Source organism: Ciconia boyciana, chromosome 8 (genome assembly GCF_034638445.1).
Source record: "Ciconia boyciana chromosome 8, ASM3463844v1, whole genome shotgun sequence".
In the NCBI taxonomy this organism is placed as follows: Eukaryota; Metazoa; Chordata; class Aves; order Ciconiiformes; family Ciconiidae; genus Ciconia; species Ciconia boyciana.
Window position 1 is genome coordinate 58,004,567 of NC_132941.1, and position 12,557 is coordinate 58,017,123.

Consider the following 12,557-nt stretch of genomic DNA (forward strand, 5'->3'; position numbering starts at 1 on the left):
AAGTTTAGGAACATAAACAAGTACACCATCAAATTGAAAACCAGGGCATAGTCCAAAGAGGCAGTTAGAACAAAGCAGGATTTTCTTGCTCAGAGTGAGTCCTAAGGTGTATGAGTGTAAGGAGGGGCTACTTTATCAATGTGCACTATTTGTAATGAGTAAAGAAGTTCTGGGAATGGGTCTGACGAAGACTTTTCTCTCAGAATCAGAAACCAGCATCCTATCACAGCAGGTACACCTTCAGGGAGAGCGTATCAGGACTTTAAACACTGATATTATCGTCTATATTAAACTCTTCCACTGCCGTGGGGAAAGGAATACAAGTTCTCTGCAGTTTCAACACTTAAATACCACAAAAATGCCTGATAATAAGCAAGCAGAGAAACCATTCAGTGGAACTAAGCCGGGCATGGACTGTAGATAATGCTAATAATCTGTATTAAGTAAGTTGTGCTCTCATCTCTGTCCTCTTTTTATTTTGATTGTTAAAAACAAATACACCATCCCTGGAGGTATTTAAAAGTTGTGTAGATGTGGTGCTTAGGGACATGGTTTAGCGGTGGACTTGGCAGTGCGAGGTTAACGGTTGGACCCGGTGATCTCAAAGGTCTTTTCCAACCCGAACTATTCTATGATTCATTTCTATGAAATTCCTATCACTTCATTGTGTCTTATAGTGAATGCCATATTAGACTGGTCCCATATAACCTTTGTTGTCTCTGATGTATTGAGAAGGCTTGACATACACTTGTATTCCAATTTTGTGATGCTGGAGGTATAAAAAATTAATTCCTCTTTCAAGGGTGGAGGTTTTTTGATTTTTAGTTTCTTTTTTTTTTTTTTTACTTTTCTCTTTCAGTTCCTTGTGGTGCTGGGGAGGAGAGCAGGCAGATGCCAAGCCATAGGTGCAACAGGACATAGTTCTCGATTCATGTTTTATCTTGCATATGAAAGAGCTTTAGGGCAGCTGAGGTTTGGGCTCTCCAGGTTACTTAGCATTGCCCAGGGTGAGCAGTGTCCAAGGCTGTGGCCACGCTTTGCCAGCTACACATTTGAGTTCAGAAGAGGCTGAGGTTGCTGCAACAACTCAGGAACAAGTGTGTTTGCTAAAAACTGCTCCAATGTGTCATGCAAAGGCAGCCTAGAATTAGACAAATCTGAAGAACTTAGGCCTGTAAACCTGCAGGAGGCTGCTTAGGATAACAAGTAAATCCAGATTTAAATATTTTAAATGTTTAAGTATCTGAACACTAATACGTAAATTTGAAGCCCTGGAAATCCGTTTGTCAGGCTGTGTGTAAGGTAAGGTAACGCCGTTATTCCATAGCATTTCCTTTGCACTTTCAGTGCAGTATTTTACTTCTGTCAAAATCAATTGCTGAGGCGTTTTAATGTGTTTAATTGCCTCAGTTACTGGTGCAAAGTCATATAAAATAGGTCTCCTCACTAGAAAAGCAATTTGTAAGAAAAGTGCTCTTTTACTTTCTGCGTAATATTTAAGGAATTCTTGAAAAAGAAAAGTCTGTAGGATTTGTTAAAAGATATGGTTTTAACTGTGAAACAGCAGGCATAAGTCAAGCTTGCTTACTTAGGAAATGCTGAGAGCATAGCTGTAGAAGTATTACCACAGATGTGGCTTTGTGTTTCCTATGTAGACAGTTCTCTTTGGAGAGCACTGGCAGTATAGAGCTCTTAACTGGAAACACAGTGTTTGGATGAATTGTTGTTTTTTCTTGTGTCCTCTTTTGCATGCTATGGGCTTAAATGAAAATGAGCTGATCTGGCTTTGGCTAAGAGCAGAAGAATGGTCAAAAATATAATTCCACTCCAGAAATGGACAGTGCCCTTCAGCTTGAAGTTTGGCCTCAATTCTCAAATTTCTTAGTCTGTGAGTAAGAGGGCAGTGTAGGCTTAAACTATTATTTATTGGTGGTTTGGTTTTGTTTTTTTAATAGTGGGCTTAATGCTATTGTAAGGCTTGAAACAGAGAGAGAATTTGTCACCTCATAGTGCAGTAAGGTAAATGCAAGGACTAGAAAAGCCTAGTCCCTTCTGATTTAATAAAATGATGCTTTATCTGGAAGAAGGTGTAAAATTACTTCCTATTTGTCCACACCCCTGCTGAGACTAAAATTAACCTAAAGAGGTGCTTAATGGAACCTACTAAGCCATCATATTAATTAAACAGCTTTATAACATTTACTTTCCAGGAAAGCACCTTTTCTTTTCTTTGTCTGCCAAGCATGCCTATGACATTGTAGAAATGATATATACTAATAACTCTCATGCCACAAGGGACTTTCAACATTTTTTTGGGAAACAGCTCCCACACTGTTCTTGGCTATATATGTATATATATCTTTTCATGAAAGTGGTGCTGACAAACCATCTCCTGCCATCACAGACATTGACAGCTGAGGCAGCCTGGAAATGCCAGTTAATTTGGCCATTACAAATTTGTCTCCTTTTTAGGGGAGCTGCAGGGATAAAGTAAAAGAAGGGAAAAGGCTGGCCGATGGAGGAAATGATAAGGGGTCTACTTATAGTAATTCAAGCAAGGAAAAAACCCTAACTAAATACAGTGATAAAATTTGCAAAAGATGATTGGTGACAATTAATATTAATTCTTTGCTTATCTTTTAGTTTCTTTCAGTATGACATTGTCTGAAGATTTCACAGATTCCAAGGAGTGCAGCCTTCCCGGAGCCTGCGGGGCAGGCAGCGCTGTTCTGCTGGAGCACCAGAGGAGCAGAGAATAATAACCAGGTCTCTGCTTCACAGTCCCGTATTTACATTAACACTCTTGTTCTTCTTGTACGTCATAGCGAAATTGGTGCTGCTCTAAATGTATGAGAAAAATGAGATTTGTGACAGGAAGGTAAAGCTCAGCGGAGAATTGTACCAACACGGATGGACTGGATAAGAATCTGCACAGGTACGGGAACATTTTCAGGGATCTGGTTTCCCATTTTAGCGCCATATTTTAAATGGAACTGACAAACCTGGCTGTGTCAAGATTTCAATTTACTTTCTCTCTCTTTATATGTACACATTTGAAAATTGCTGGTTTTCTTTCTGAGTAAAGATGATATACATACTCATGTTTCCAGACTTTTTGTAGTACAGATCCCCTTGTGCTTCCTTTTAGCCATTTCAGTAACGCTTACGGCTGTAGATACGTCTCTGACAGAAGCCTGAGGGGGGCACACACTTCTTGCCTCTGTGGCCACATCTTTCCTAGTAACTTATATCCTTTTTCCTGCTGTGCTTCCTACGAGTAATCAGAAAGTAATTTTCCTTTTTTTTTAACTGTTATTCACAACTAGCCCGTTATTTTGCACTCAGTTCTTAAATCTTTCCTCTCTTTGACAGTCTAATTTGACCAAGGACTGGACCCTAAATTTCTATTCTCTCATCTAGTGAAATGGTAGCGTACTCCTATCAAAGAGTATAACAGGCTCGTGCTGTCAGTGTGGATTCAGAGAAGATGTCTGAGAGAGCTTAAGAAACGCAGAGTTGGGAAGCGAGAAGGACCAGTGCTGTCCATCCACATGGGCACACTCATTTCACAAAAAGATGATTCTGAGTCAGTACCTGATTACAAAAGGAAAATTTTAGCCAAAACAGCTATCCTGCGACACTTGCCAGTGCCAGCGCAAGCAATCCTTTCAGAAATGATGCCATGCATTCCTAGAGCTGTCCGTATAAATGCTTGGAATTCAGTCCCTGGAATATGGCTGAAGCTTTCTGCGTAAAGGAAATAAGTCCGATTTAGGAAAGAAACCAGAAGAAATAGCTACTACTGAAAAGAAGTTGTTGAAAGCAAAACCCAGGATCCCATGCCAGTTGGCATGCTGAATTATCGACCAGATTTTCATCAAAAGGATTTGGATAATTTTGAAGTGGGATGCAGGAATGTATACTTCAGTTGAAATAACTAATGATCTAAAGCTTCGTTTTAAATAACTACTCAGCTACAGCTACTGAGTCAGTCCTGCCCACCCTAAACTCCTTTCACTAGCTTGGATCCCCAAAACTGGAGCAGTGTAAACTTGGTGAAAAATACTACATTTCTCTGTGTACATTAAAAAAATAAATTATTAACTTTTTAGAAATGATGAACGGTTGAATTCACACTAATTGTCTGTTACATTGTAACTTGCATTTACAGATTCCCACTGTGATACAAAAGCTGAAAGTATTTTTCCTTCAGCTGGTTAATGTATTCAGATTCTTTTAACTATGGCTGGAAGTGATGAAAACATGTCATTTTTCTGACATGTATTCTCAACCAAGAGCTCTTTACTTGTCTTTTGCAAGTACAATAGACTGTCTATAATAATATCTCAGCTCTAGCTGTGGTATTTTTGAAGCAGATGCTCATGTTAGTCATCAACTCTTGCTCATATTAGTATGCCTTAGATATACCAATATCTCATTCAAGGCAGTGAGATTTTTCATGGCATAGGTACACTCCGACATGAATTGGGACTGCATTATCCAGTCCTTTGTGTCGAGATCTATGCCCAAGGCAGAATGTAAAATACTCCCAGAGAATGTAGCAAAATTGCAAAATTTATCTAGAGCATGTCTTGTAGGTAGCAGTCAGAGTGCATTTGGGAATGGCTGCCATAGGACCTCCAGTTTCTCTGGGCTTTGAAATTTGTTCTGGGGCATGAACATATTTTTGTTTTGGTTTTTTTTTTTTCTTCTGGACAGGAACTAGATTTTACCTTTTCTTGTTTTGTTTAAATTTAAACAGAAACAAGCAACAAAAGGAGGACTTCTCAGAAATTGTTTCATGTATGATTTCAAACCCCTTACATTACAGTCTTATAGCTGTTCATAAGGTCAGCTGGAGCACTTACATATATTAGAAATGATGACATATTTAGGGCACTATATTGGTGTTGTGGATGAGGAAAATATATAGATAAATAGCTATAGAGGTGTGGATACGTATACTAGCGTACAAAATGTTCAATGTATAGAAGCAAAACACTGTTGCAGTACCATGTGTCCTTGCCTTTAAGTCTGACAGCCCACACTTGTGCTGCGGTGGGTTGCTCCCATCCTTTATAGACGCTGCTGGACTCCAGCTGCCCTGTGACCTTCTTCTGCAAACACCGCTGAGCGTAATGCTCAACGCGGAGCTGCCTTGGCTACGTCAGCACAATCCTTCATCCAAATCCGAAGCGCAACATCTGTATGCCCATTTAAAATGCTCCAGGTACGTGAATCCTGAGGTGTTGTTTGTGAAATGCTGTGAATTGTCTCAGAAAGAAAGGATATTACTGCAACAGACACAACCACTTTTGAGGTCTTTTTCTGGCCCGTGTAGCTTCAGGACAGTTGTGGTTACAGGTGGTCAAAGCTTAGCCCCTGTATTTTCAATGATTTGCCTCGGTTGCTAGAAATAGTGCTGCATATGACGTACATGGAAGGGAAGTAGTTTGGTGGCTGTACGGTAAACTGATTATTTCGGGTATTGTCATTTTATCTTTCTCCTGTGAGCATGGATTTACATATCTACAGAAACTGCAGTGAAGGATTGCTGTCTAGAAACATTCACCTTCTAGCTGAGATGGCAATGAAATGTTTCAATTCATTTTAAAATAGGGTTTTATAGAAAGTAGTAAGCTGACAAAATGGAGAAGGTTCACTACAGGGCTATAAAAGTGATTCGAGGTTTGGAAAACCTGCCACGTATTTAAAGGCTTAATTAGCTCATTCTTCTTTAAAAGAAAATTAAGAAGTGATATGATCATCCTACAAATACTTATTTTGTTGTTCCTAGTGACAGCTTCTTTCCCTCTCACACAAAAGCATAACAAGGTCCAGCCAAACTACTCAGTGTCTAAAAATAAGAAACAATGTTTCTAATTAGATAGATAAATGGCCAAAAGCAGAATGGATACTTGAAATCTTTAAATCAAGACCATTGACTTCCTAGAAGGAAGAACTTAGCTCAGCCACAGCTTGATCAGGGCTAAAGAACATTTACCACCAAGGATATCCAAAAGATCAGTCTGAAGGAGGAAGTATGATGATAACAATTCTTTCTGCCCTTGTAATCTGCGACTGTATATACGGGTGATAGATAGGTAGTAGAGAACAGAGCTTATTTGGAAGAGATGCTATTTCACAGCCTACTAGAGACTTCAAGGCCAAAGTGAATTCCATAATAATGGCAATTAAAGCATAGCTGGCTATCTTTCCAGGTTAGGCTTTTGAGTTAATCATGCAAAGGTCATTACTAATGCCACTCAAGCACAGCAGAACATGTAAAACCACCTCTAAACCACCTCTGACAAAAATGGGTTGCAAATCTTATCTTTTTCCCTAGTCAATTAGAAAGTGTTGTGTTTGTTTTTTTTTTTGTAAGCTGTACAGATTTTTTTAGAGTGACTACTTTAGAATACAAGGCCCATTCCTACATATGTAAAATATTTTACTGGAATTTCAGGTGTATAAATATAATTTACTTGAAATTGTATCATTGAAGATATGCCCTTCTTTTAGCTTAAAAAATTGATATCACTAAGTTTATTTGTCTTTTACTTCAGAAAAGTAAATAAATTCTGAATTGAGATAAATAAATACTGCCTGAGTAGGCAGGCAGGCAGACAAAGAAATCAAATAATTTTGGAAGCATGCTGCATAGAATAGGTAGATTTAATATGTAGGATAGCATAAAATGTGTTTGTTTAAAAAGGGAAAGCAATTATACTTCTGTTCTGAAATACAAATCTTGCAATCTTATTAATAGAGTTGCTACCCACTATTCCGTGCAGTTTGCAAAATTCTTGATGAAAAGAAATATTTTCTTCATTCGTTATAGAGAAGCTGTTTCTATTCAGATACACAGCAAAAGTTCTAATTATTAAACCTTTCTTGTTCTTTTAGTTCCTGCTCCATTGCATAATTTTGTATCCCTTGGTAGCCCTTTTCCTCCACCTTTTCTCCATAATTAGGAAGCAGACGCTGTTGGAATCTTTGTTCGTAGAGCAGGACCTACGTTGTCAGGGGTTGAGTCTTTTGCAGAGGATGAGCTCTCTGCTGTGCCTTTGCAAGGAACACGCTGCCAATTATTTTTAGGGAAGAGCCGACTTACAGTAAACATCTCTCTTTTAATGGTGACAGACTTAGCTAGGAGAGTGAAATAATAAATCTTATAGAAAGAGGGAGCCAACCAAATTATTGAAGGAGAAATTACTCCTGCCAGATACAAAGAAATTTGGTGACAAAGTGAAAATCTCCAAACCCTGGAAGGTTTTATCCATCTCTTGAATAATACTATTTTGCATTTTTAGAGCATTTCATGTCTTCAAGATGCAGAACAGATGTTTCTTAATTCTCCTAATGGTGCTGTGAAGTGGGTGAGCATTATCTCAGCTTTACAGATGGGCAAAGGAGTACAGAGAGGTTGAATGATTTGTCTCGGACCACAGTGTGAATCAATGTCAGAACCAGGAATAGGATCAAAAAGTGCTTGGGAGTACATGCCCATGCTGAAACCACTCAACCACACTGTACCTGTCATAAGAAATGGAAATTAATTTTTAATATTCCCGTTTCTAAAGCGAGATTTTTGGATTTTAGAAAAATTAAATATTTATTTCATTATGTATGACTTCATAAGCCTATAATTTATACCAGATAGATTTATTGGCTTTATTTCCCCATGATAATTATATAGTCCTTGTTGATCTAATGGGCTTGTCATTTTTAGTAATGTACCCATCTGCCCAAAGAAGCAGCATTATTTGCCTCTTATGTACTTAGGAACAGAGTGGAACAGTATGCACATAAAAATTCCACTGAGCTTCAATATTAAAACGAAGGGGTTTTCCTTCTCCTAAACGCAGATTAAATATATTAAATTAATTTGCAACTACTTCAGTTTTCTAAGCAAATTTAATCCTCTGATATCTATCAGGCTGGCAGGATCGCAGTCCTCTATTTACTTAAAATATTGCATATTTAAACTGCTGATATGTAGCAATGACACCAGCAGATTGCAAAGAGTTTACAAACATTAGTCAGTCTGCCTTTAGCAGGATAAAAAAAAGCACCCAGTGCCTCTGACTGGATGGTCATTCCAACCTACCTGCAGGACAGTGTTTGACACTGGCTGGGAGAGAGAATATTCAGGACTGAGACAACTACAGTAAGAGAGGTTTTCCCTTAGTCCCAGCAATCTCCTTTTGCTTCAGAAACTCCTGAATTACTTTACTGCTGATAATATGATACTGAAGCCTCTACAGCCATGGCATTACCATAAATGTAAGTTGGAAATTCCAGTCCTTTTGCTTGGTCAGCCTCAAAATTGATTTCCTTCCATGGCTCAATTTTTTTTATCAAAAATGTCCCTTCCTAGAGCCACATGGCTCCTACTTTCCCTGTGCAGAAATGAGTCTCAGTCTCCTTGCCCAATAAGTCTAAGCCTCCTCTCGTTTCACAGGGTCCTTACCATTTTTTTCTGCATGAAAACCAGGTTAAACGGCATCTTCTTTTGTATAAATAGTGTATCGGAAACTGGGAAAACTGTGACATTCAACACAGAAACTCTAAAACATATCCTGACATTTACCACAAATGAACATTGCATTTTCAGCTAAAAATAAAAAACGTTAAGCATTATCATATTTTTCATTCCTGCATTATTATGCTCATGATAAATTTGGAGAATCCTACAGCTGTATTCAGCCAGAGAGTCAAAAGGAGGGCCCTGCTGGGTATTTTTAAATAAATGTGTCCTTTAAAGGTTAAGTACAAATGAAAGGACATAGCATTTTTGTTCAATTACAATAATGTTTTAAAGACAGCATTACTGTCATATAATTCAAGCCAAATAACATCTTAGACAAAAACAAGGACTGAGGGAGAGGGAAATAGTGACACAGAGGAATCTAGACCCTACAAAGGTATAGGAAAAAAAGACAACAGCGGAAAGATCGAATGGAGTGGACTGTGAATGGATACATTGGCTGTAATCCTGCTTTCACTGCTTCTTTCTCTTTGGGTCCCAAATTGGACTTCATCAGTCTGGGTCCACACTCATTCCCTTTCCCTGCTCGCCAGATTTCTACTTAGCATCGATCAGAACTAATTACCGAAGCAAGAGATTCTCATCTGTTTGCCTCCCTTGACCTCCCCATCGGTGCTCTGTCCCTCTCCAGGCAGCCTCACACATGTGAGAGAGAATTTGGCCAGCATGCTACCAAAAGGGGAAGAATTTAAACGGGAGGCAAGTCATGGAGGTTGCTAAAAAAACACCTGTCAAGGATTCCCAGGGTGCAGACAGATTAGTGATGCTATTTACTATTGCAATAGATGCGACTAATTCTTTGCCACAGAGCTTAATGTGGATACGATACCTGCTACAGGCATGAGTGGTAGCACTGAGGTAGTTCTCCTTTTTCTTCAGCTATTAAATGGGGGAGAGAGAGGACACAGAAAAAGCAAAAAGGCTGGAGAAAGGAAGCTGTTTATGATAGTATTTCTTCACTTCAAATGATCTTCTGTTTCTCTTATAATAGGCTAGGTATAATTTTTTCCTTTGTCTTGTACTATATATTGAAGGCCATCTTATTGTAACTGATTTGACCGTCATATCTCTCTTGTTTATAATACAATATGACTGACAATAAGTCAGGGGAGTGCGATTTGAACTCCTCATTGTAACTGGCATGACAATCATCTCTGTCTTATTTATAGTGCAGTTTGATTGACAATAAGTCAGGGGATTGGCAGCTGGTTAGTTTGTTTTTCCCTGAATGAATATTTCTAGCCAAGACAAGACATCTATTCCTAAATAGTCTGGTAGATAATTTGTACAGAATTCTAAAAGGGTGATATACCTCAGCATTACTATTAAAATAATATTGTTCCTTGGCTTTGTACCAATTTCACTTTTAAGATGATGGTTTTCTTTCTTCCTCCTCTGCCAGATGTGTCTCTATTTTTCATCAACATTATTAAAGCATTGTAGAATTACAGTTTATATATTAGGAACTATGTACATTCTTGACAATTTTTCTTCTTAACAAGTATCAGAAAAGCTATTATCTGCTTTGCAAAAGCAACGTCCATGTACTATAACTGGGATGTTTGGGGAATTCTTTCCAGTGGTTGCTGCTTGTGCATTCTTGACTGCAGCCAGTTACTTGCAGGATATCTTGTTTATTTTTATAGAGAAGGAATTATGGCACTCACTATGTTGTTGGTGTAATCTCTAAACAAATACACTTTCTTCAACACTTGGCACACTACTGCCTTCCACTAGTGGGTCTCAAAGCCAAAATCAGCATAGTTTGTGGTGATGTAATAGAAAAGGGGTAGTTTGCAGTGACCTTCTCCAAAACTTGGCCAGGAATCAATGCCAAAAAGGCCCATGAAACATTCCCTCTGCAGCAGAATAACAACCTGTCAGGATGCCTAATGCATCTGTACCTTCCCTGCAACGTCCAAAGGCAGAGGAAAGCGAGAGTATGGAAAACAGCTATCCTAAAAAGCAGTTTTCCTTAAAAAACCCCAACAGCAGCAGATATTTGCATATTAGTGTTGTTCTGCGGTTTCAGCCTGATCTTTAGGCGCTCTCAATTGGATATACTTCATGAATGCACTTCACTGGGGAGGCGGGTTGAAGGGCAAGGGAGAAGGGTTCATGGGCAGGAAATCAATAATGGTGCAATTCCCAGGATGAGGCAGCAGATTCTGCAGACACTTATAAATCCATTATTCACATCAATTCTGGTGTCCGTGATTTGCAGCCCCTGCGTTATAAGGGGCATATTCTTCATACCCCCTACACACCCTCACAAGATGCATTTAATTAAAGAAGTAATACAGCTACAGAGAAATATCAGTTGATTTTTTGTCAGAGCACCCATGAGTTTTTTAACTAGAGGGATATGATCTCTTCATAGTTTAAATGTGCCACCTTCACATGCAAATATTTTGTATACAAATATTGGAGAGGTTTTGTCTAGTCATTGAGTAAATATTCTACTCAGAAATAGTTTCAAAATTCTTCATAAAGAATCCAGTCAGCTACATCATTTAAATATGCTTGAGGGACTGAAGACTGAACAAGCAAAAGTATAAATTGCACTTGAGCTACTGAGGAACAAAAAGTAGAACAGGTATGTTTGTGTCTACGCTTGTTATTAAAGGACGAAAGGGTGAAGAAAAACTTTAAATTGATGCTGAAAAAGACATTAGACTGCAGAATTCTGATGCAAAAATATTCAGTAGAACAAGAAGCCTAAAATGAGAGCTAAAGGCGCTAAGCCAGAGGACTGAAATGTAAAGTTTGTTCATGGTGGAGAGAAAAATATTTATTCCTTGTTTTCTATTCCAAATAAAATTCTTTCTGATGCTGTAATCTCATGCTGCTGTTTATCTCAACCTGTGACTTTGCTTATTCCCTCTCCTCTTCTAAAAATCATTGCAGCTAGTGGTGCATTTAATCAGCCTCTTTCCTAGATGATGCCAAATAGGGAGCATCTTCCCATCAAACACTTGAACTGGTGAATTCCCCCAGTTAAACACCACCATTTTGAACAAGGAAGATTAACAGAATAAAAAAATCAAAGGGAACAGAACTAAATTTCAAAGATACTCAAGGCTAACGTAACACAGTGCTGAGCTCTGTACTCACGCAGAGAGCTGTTGGCTTTAGGCATGCTAAATGAAACGTGTTTTACATTTGGATCAGAGTTAGAAAAATCTTAATACTTCTGTCATTTCTCACGGGTTTTTTTCCTGAACAAATGGCAAAGAATACAGCAGCCACTATTGCTATAGTGTGGATTTCATAAAACAGAACGGCTGTGTTTTCTCTCTCCTATTCAACTTGCTATTCAGCATTCAGATAGTGATATTCACTATCATCTTTTTCAATTAACTACTGATGGGCTGTTTGGGGCACAATAGTAGCCAGTTATGGGGTAGAAGCAGACACAGTTGTTCTTGCCACCTTTCCAGATCCATTTAAAGTGGTTCCTACTCCATGACTAGGAGCTGAAGCAGCTATTTCTATGAGCTGGGAAATAGAAGCATCTATGAACTCTGTCTTTTTTTCTTCCTGGGGATGCCCTAGGCTGTGCTTTCACTAGTAGTTAAACTTCAAAAATTGTGTTAATTATGGAACTCCCAGAGTAAAAAAATGGAAAAATAGACCATTTTGTCCTCTGGTGAACTATAATGGAAGACCGTAGTGCAGGAAAGAAAGATACCAGACCAAAATTGGAAGCTCTTAATTTTTGAAATATGAACTCTCTCCAAGTTGACTATACAAAAAGGGAAAAGAAAAATAACAGCTGTGGATGCAGAGCAGAAGGAAAACATGGAAGCCCAGCTTCCCAGTTCAGTAGTCTATTCCTAGGGAACACTACCTAAAGTAAATATGCAAAGACAACAGCAAAATATACTATTTTTATTGTCATCTCTCTAAGAAACTGCCAAACAAACAGCTTCCTCTGATTTATTACATTTAGTAACATTTAGCCATTAGACAGTATTGCAAGTAACATTTATTCTTTTTTTCCCCA